Source organism: Stenella coeruleoalba (genome assembly GCF_951394435.1).
Source record: "Stenella coeruleoalba genome assembly, chromosome: 11".
NCBI lineage: Eukaryota > Metazoa > Chordata > Mammalia > Artiodactyla > Delphinidae > Stenella > Stenella coeruleoalba.
Window position 1 is genome coordinate 25,400,414 of NC_137157.1, and position 7,667 is coordinate 25,408,080.

The 7,667-nt window shown below is 39.3% G+C and overlaps 1 long non-coding RNA gene across 1 annotated transcript in view; it reads right to left on the reverse strand.

Annotated features, from left to right (window-relative positions):
* LOC307194613 overlaps positions 1 to 7,567 on the reverse strand; it is a 62,203-nt gene extending 54,636 nt beyond the window's left edge. Inside the window, exon 1 of the long non-coding RNA XR_013830586.1 lies at positions 7,112 to 7,567. This is a non-coding gene — a long non-coding RNA (uncharacterized lncRNA). The remainder of the gene's footprint in view (positions 1 to 7,111) is intronic.
* Between the last annotated feature and the right edge of the window lie 100 nt (positions 7,568 to 7,667).

Here is a 7,667-nt window from a genome sequence, read left to right on the forward strand (position 1 = left end):
TGAAGGCATGAAGGTTAAATGACTTGCAAACGAGGTTTTTTAAAATTTTCTTAAGTACAGAGTTGATTATGAAGAGTTATTCTTCTCAGATTTTGGTAGATATTTAAAGTGTTGGACTTACTGACTAGCACTTGGTCTTCCATAAAATGTTTTGCATGCATTCAGATTCCCTCTTTCTGTTTCCCCAAAGACCTGTGTCCTGATGCTGCTCCACTCTTGATCAAGCCTCCCAGAGGCAACATAATATCCATGCACAATTCTCATTTTCCCTCCTTATTCCCTAAATTTAACAACTTCTTTCCCATTATTTTCAGAGCACTGTTAACTTACCTAATTCATTAACTTGCACTAAGATATCAGAACTAATAACAGTTTAACAAATTACCTCCTCCCAGATTTGAATTTTAACCTGGACCTCTTAAACTTTTTAATAATATGGGCATTTCTGACCCTCAGAACGGGGTCAAAGAAGCTTGGTCTCTCCTGGCATCCCATCACACCACCACAACAAAAGCATACTTTATAGGCCTTTTTGTAGGAATAACCCTAATATTCATTACATGATCATATTAAACAAAATAGTAAGGGGGAAAATATTCACAATAAGACTAGTTAAAATTATAATTCTTTTGTACAGTTTAATTTTGTGATTGGCTAATGATAATGGTAAAACCAGATTTAATCTTAATTCAATAAAATGTTATGGGCATAAGCAAGTAAATGTTTAAGCCATCCTTTAATACTATCATTGATTTTTATGAAGAGATAATTTCATAAGTGTTTAATGGTGAATTTATACAAATTTCCTATGATCATTCCTGAGGCATTTTAGAGTTTTCATACAAACAGACAAAAGAAAGAAAACGTTATACTTGTTTAAAAAAACCTCCTTCATGTCACATTTTTTTTTCTGACTCGTCCTTCATTATTTTTCTAAAGATTAGGAGCCATATATTTAGTTTTGAAAATTAAGAAATCTATGTCAAGTGTCTTTTCTGCTTAGTTCTGTAAGTACTAGTTCCAGGATCATAGATAAAATGAAATAGATGGAGCTATCTCCTTTGCATACAATCGCTTTGCCCCTTAAGAATCTCCTGTGGAAATGTGGTTTTCTAGGACCTCATTAATCTCTGGTTAGCTGAGGAAAGGGAGGCTTACAGACACTACTTAACGGACGGCTGAACCAATGATTATTATCGAGAGGGCCTTTGACCTTAAAGGAAGCAATCTTAAGATGGCAGAGAAAAGCAGGGTGATCATCCTAGTTCTTGCACATGAAGAATTGTTAGTTCTTTTTATCACATGCATACATCCTGCATCTACAGTACATGGTTTCCTTTATATGATGCAGTACCTACTGCATTGACTGCTGTTCTCTATTCAGCTTTCTTTTTAACAACCCAGGAGCAACACTGCAGGATTTTAATTTCCAAATGGCTTGGGAAGATGTAAATAATTATACAAACAACTACGGTTAACCACCTATGCTTTTCTTATTCGACTTTTTTTTTTTTTTTTAAGAAGTGGGCTTGCAGCTTCCCTGAAGACGCAGTGGTTAAGAATCCACCTGCCAATGCAGGGGACACGGGTTCGATCTCTGGTCCAGGAAGATCCCACATGCCACGGAGCAGCTAAGCCCGTGCGCGACAACTACTGAGCCTGCGCTCTACAGCCCGCGAGCCACAGCTACTGAGCCCACATGCCACAACTCCTGAAGCCTGCGTGCCTAAAGCCCGTGCTCTGCAACAAGAGAAGCCACCGCAATGAGAAGCCCGTGCACCGCAGAGAAGAGTATCCCCCACTGGCCACAACTAGAGAAAGCCCGTGCGCAGCAACGAAGACCCAACGCAGCCAAAAATAAATTAAATATTTTTTTAAAAAAAAGAAGTGGGCTTAAAGAAATGTACAGGATATAAAACAAAATTTAGGTACCTCAATTATCTTCCCTCATGAACGATTACTAGTATCTTTTGGGCATGGTTTATTAAAACTTTAAAAGTTAAAATTTCCTCCCCTAATGTTTTTCCTTTCCCTTCTCTCTCTCTGCTTTTCCAGAACCTTTTCCCCCTGCTGTAAGAAACGGAGACTAAAACTTTGTTCTGCATGTTTCTCAGAGTACTGTAATTAATCTGAAACTTAACAGTATTTATCCTCCAACTATTACTTTAGTACAGAAGTAAAACTCAATTCAAAGGATTATAAATATGAACAAAACTCAGTTCTTGACCTCAAAGAACTTTACAGGGTGGTAATAATCCTAAGAGAAATAATAATGATAAATACATTTACTTTACTCTTTACACGGAAGGAAGGGTTTACACATGCAAAACTTCATTTGATATTTAATACATCCTTGTAAGAAAGACAGGACAGATACTATTTTCCCAACATTACAGAGGAGACAGAGATAAAACATGCAGCATATGTAAAGAAGTAAAAATAACTAGATTCATACACTGTGATTATAAATAAATATGTTATATAGTTATCTACGTAAATATATGTGTTGACTTTTAACAACACGAGTTTGAATTACACAGGTCCACTTACACATGGATTTTTTTCAATAAATAAGTACTACTGTACTACAGGGTCCATGGTCGGTTGCATCTGTGGATGTGGAGAAACTGTAGGATATGGAGCACTGACTGTAAAGTTACACTTGGATTTTTGACTGCAGGGAGGGGTCGCCGCTCCTAACCCTCACCGTTTTCAAGGATCAACTGTACACACACACACACACACATCATAGCTTATCCTTGGAAAGATGTCTTGGCTTAAGAAAATATTTATCCCATTAATCTGCTACAATGCTTAAAATTTCATTTTAGAAACTCCATATTCTGATATCTACAAGAAGTCCATTAGAACACAGACCTAAATAGAGAGAAATGCAAAAACATTACTAGATGCTAATAATTTACAAGTGGGTCAATTTACTACATGATAATTGGGCTCCTTAGAAAAATGGAAGGTTGCGATAACAGTCCTAGAACAAAATGGGGAGAGTTTTGATGGGAGGAAAGAGAGAAAGGCCTTGATAGATTGAGGTAAAGCCCTGGGCACAAGCAGCCTGACGATCCCTGAAAAACTGAGTATGGTGGAGGTGGTGAGGATGGTAAAAGGACAGAGACATTCACTAGCTTCACAATTTTTCTTCCATTAATGCCAAAACCCTGGGCTGTTTCAGTTTCCAGTAGGCCTACATTGGTAATTCACCTTCAAGGTGCAAGTTTCCCTCACAGACCTCTAAATAAACACTTAATGGTCTTTAAAATTAAATCACGTTTGGTACCACCTACTTCTCAACTTGCACTTACCTCCCTTATCTGCCACCATCCTCGTTCTTTCCTTTTTTAAAAAAAAGGCTAGTTCTAAAGCCATTTTTTCTGTTCTCTTTCCTCTCTATTCACTTACTGAAGCCAAATCTTGCCATCAGCAGTCATCGGCGGTTCTGTTTTCAACACTACTCTCAACTTCTTTCTTACGTATCTGCCACAGATTTAAGGTTCTTTGGGTCGTTCATTTTAAAAAAATTCAACTGCACTGTGTTGCTGCATGTTAATCAAACTTTAGGTCTGAACTCTTCAGTATTCTTTTTACCTACTTCTCCATTCATCTCCTTGTAACATTTAACATTTAACACGTAACATTTAAATGAAGGCTGTGGATTTTTCAGTGCCTAGCATGGTGCCAGGCTGTACATAGGTACTCAAAAAATTTGTCATAACTTTATATAACTTTAAAGTTGTATAGGAGCATTCAGTATGTAAAACTCTGAAAATCCTTTAAAGTGGTTTCCTCAAAGCTAACAAGCTCATAAATTCTTCATCTGTCTACAATTAGGATTCCTGTTATTTCTCAGATTCATGAAAGACTGGACTAGAAAATTCTAAAAATCAAAGCAGCTCTAAAGTTTAAAAAATTTGCAGTGTGTTTTGTCTTCCTTTAATTCATTCACACCTTCCTCTCAGAATATAGAAACAAAACCAGTTTGTGTTGCATCCACTTCAGAAGAAGCTGGATATGGCCTCAGAATTGAGTATTCGAGTCATTAAATCTTAATCTTGTTTAGGAAACTGTCTGCTTACCTTGGGAAAGGGGCAAATTGCCACTTCTTCCCATATGGAGACTGTGGAAACAAGGGAAACCCCTACACGTCTTTTCCACAATCCCGTATTATTCTAGGGAACTTCTAATTTTGTTAATTCATTAAACATTTTAAGAGCATTTTCGGCCAGCACTGCGCTGAGTAAGGTATACGAATGGCGCAAGTGCATAGTCCTTGCCCCTGAAGTTACAATGCAAAGAGAGAGAACCCGGCCGGGAACTCAGAACAAAAGCTGTGACTGCATAATAATGTACTAGTGGGGGTAGGGGATGGGGAATCTGGAAGCCCAGTTGTTACCAGGAAAGTGGTTTCCAGAAGGTGAGAGCTTTTAGGCCAGCTCCAAAAGAGGCTGATTGTAATGATTTGCAGGAGTGAAAGTTGGAGGGCCTTTTACTTAGGAGATAAACATCTGCCCTGATTTAAAGGTGGGAAGTGCCTGAAGTGAGGGAGAAGGTAAGGAGACTGACTTCCTAGCAGTCAAAAGGCTGATTTGGGGAAAGACTGATTTTGAGGATGTAATAGGCAAGTTTGGGGCAGTCAGTTGATGAAGGTGGGAAGGGACTGAGATTTTTTCGTCGTTGTTAAATAAAAAACTTAGATGTGACATGGTGGTAAAAAAAACAATAGGGAAATTACATGAGAAGAATGATTTTATGACAGCTATGTAAAAATGAGATTACAATAGAGAGGTTCGGGAGCTCAGGAAACAAGCTAGATATGTCATAATTTAGGCCTAGGTTGTTAAGACCTGGAATAAAATGGTAGCTGAGGAAATTTTCAAAGTTGAATAAATGGTAGTAATAATAAAGAAAAGGCTATGCTACAAACTATCCAGTTACTACTCTTTAATTATCAACCCAATTAACAATGATCTGCAGATAATTTATCTCCAGTTCCCCCTTTCTACCCAGCACCTCTCCCTAGCTTACACCTTTGTATCAAAGACATTTTATTCAGGACATCCTCTTCAGTACCCTCCACCTCTGCCTGTTCAGCTTGCCCTTGCTTCATCTTCTTCTCATTTCACCTCCTCCTCTTCATTTAGTTAAATCATTTCAGTCCTTAAAAGACCCAGCCACCCTTCCCTTGAAGCCATTTATGATCTCAGAAAATTCTGTCTGCGAGTCACTTTGACCACGTGCAACTTATTTTCTGATTAGAATTTTTGACTACTGATGGTCTTCATTCTAATTAATTCTAAGGTTTTTAAAAAAATTATGATCATTGTAGAAAATAAAAATCACTTGTAGTCTCACCACCATTATTAAAATGTTGATGTATTCCTTCCAAATGTCGTTGAATGTGAATAATTTATACATATTTTAAAATACAGTATATACATCTTTGCATCTTGCTTTTAGTGTTTACTTTCAGTTATTTTAGAGGCTCCTAGAATCCAAGCAGTTCTACTCAGAATCTTGTAAAGACCCATGTTACTGCTGCTTCTCTGTAACTCAGCTGCTACTCCCTATATCCTCTGATTATTCGTGATTTCTGCCTCCTTGTGGTTCTTGCTGCCTGGTGTACACCACTTGCCTACCCAATGCACCTTTAAACCATTATTCAATCCACTTCAACCCCTCTTTCTCCTTGAACAGTGTTTGAGTAGAGCTTTAACAAGCTTTCTACAGATCTATTGCCCTTGAGTCTATTGTCCATGCCAGTCCACAAACTGCTGCAAAGAGGGAGAAGGGGTCATGTAGTGCCGTAAGATAATTTTTGAAGAAGGAAACTTTTAGAGGAATGGGAATGGCAGATACAGTTGTCTTGACCTATATTCCTTCATTTCTTACTTTTTGAAAATAAGATTTTTGATGACTATATAATATTCTGTGCTGTGACTATTCCAGATGTACCTAACCATTCCAATAGTAATGAACAGTTAGCGCATTTCTGATTTTCACTATTCTAAATAAGTGAAATGAACAGCCTTCTAAGCTGCCTGAGTCTCAGGTAAAAACCCTTTGGATTTCTAAAAGTTGAATTACTACATCAGAGGTGGCACTCTTGATAGAGTTTGCCAAACAAACTTCCAGAAGGGTTTTATGACATTAAAGTACGAGCAAGGATTTTGACTTTTGTTATATTTTGCTTTCTAGGAACCACAGGGAAATCTATACTGTATGCTAGAAATACTTAATTGGAAGAAGTATTTGCTCTCATGTAATGAAGTTAGTGCATTTTAGAAATGAAGGTGGTAAGGAAGATTACAAGACAGCAGTTTGTGTTTTGAGTGGGAGGAATGCACTGGGGACAGACTTGAATTGGAAAGAATTATTATGCACTTAAGTACATAGAAAAAAAGAATGAAAGGCATATTAAACTATACAAATTCATTCTTTATCTTTAACCTTTATGTGCATAACTACATTTTATGCAGTTGAACCTTCATGTACATATTTGGTATTTTTTCAAGTATTAATTGGTAAGGCTATTGCCATTTTGTGATCTGCGTAAGAATTCCTGAGGCCAATATGCCAGAAGCTAATTAGCCATTTCCTTTTGGTTAGATTTGGGTTTTTTTCCCTTCAAATTTTTGTTGTTTGAATAATATGCTATGAATAGCTTTGTGCACTCATTTTTTTTAAGGTCATATCATTGAAAGATATTCCCCAAAGTGGAACTGATGATTAAAAGAAATGAACAATTTTATAGCTTGCCTTATATATTGCAAGATATTGTACTCCATTGACATGTTAACTTCGCACGTTTGTCTCGCTGATTCTTCAAGTTCCCCCCTTAGGAAGACAGTGTCTTTTCATTTTCCACACTCCCCACGGGGTAGCGGCGCAGAACTGCCTCAGAGCCGAGCGCAAAGTAAAAGCTCAATAAACAGTAACGGATTAATCTTCCCGTACCTATGGGCTTGACTTTACTCTTCTCCAGATTTTTATCCCTCAGTCTCTTCCCTTCGTTTCTTTTCGGAATCTACTTCATTACCTTAAATTGGCAATTTCAGGTAAAGTAACGCTGGACAGAGGTGACTTTCGTGTACCTTACCTCTGATTTCTCAGGGAGTTTCCCATTCTGGAACCTTCCTTGCCCGACTGCCGTCTGAAGAAGCCAAATTCAAAGCAGTCGCCGCCACTTGAGCTCACACCTGAGTGCATCCTCGAGAAGGAAACGTTTTCTTGAAAACTTTCTACGCCAATTTGGGCAGATTCTGACGACAACGGGATTGGCGCGCGTTTCTGTCAACCAATTCGGCGCTGAGTGGCAGAAATTCTATGAAGGAGTAAGGACGCCCAGGCGATATTGTGCATCTCACTGGCTGGGAGGAAACACTGGATGCCCCCTCCCAGGCCCCGACGGCTACGACAGGTGCGAAGCCCGCCCCGGAGGAGCTTCTACTGCCCGCGCAGAGCCACAAGCGGCGCCGGGGGACGTCCATCCCCAGACGCCCAGTCGGAGCCCGGGCGCGGGTTTCCCCCTCAGGCCGGCAACCCACGGGTCCGCAGTCGCCACGCAGCGCGGCCCGCCCCCTTGGGCCCTCCGAAGGCTTGTGAGGGGAGGGAGGCGGGGTCAGCCGCGGCGTCACCGCTGACGTAGCCGCCCG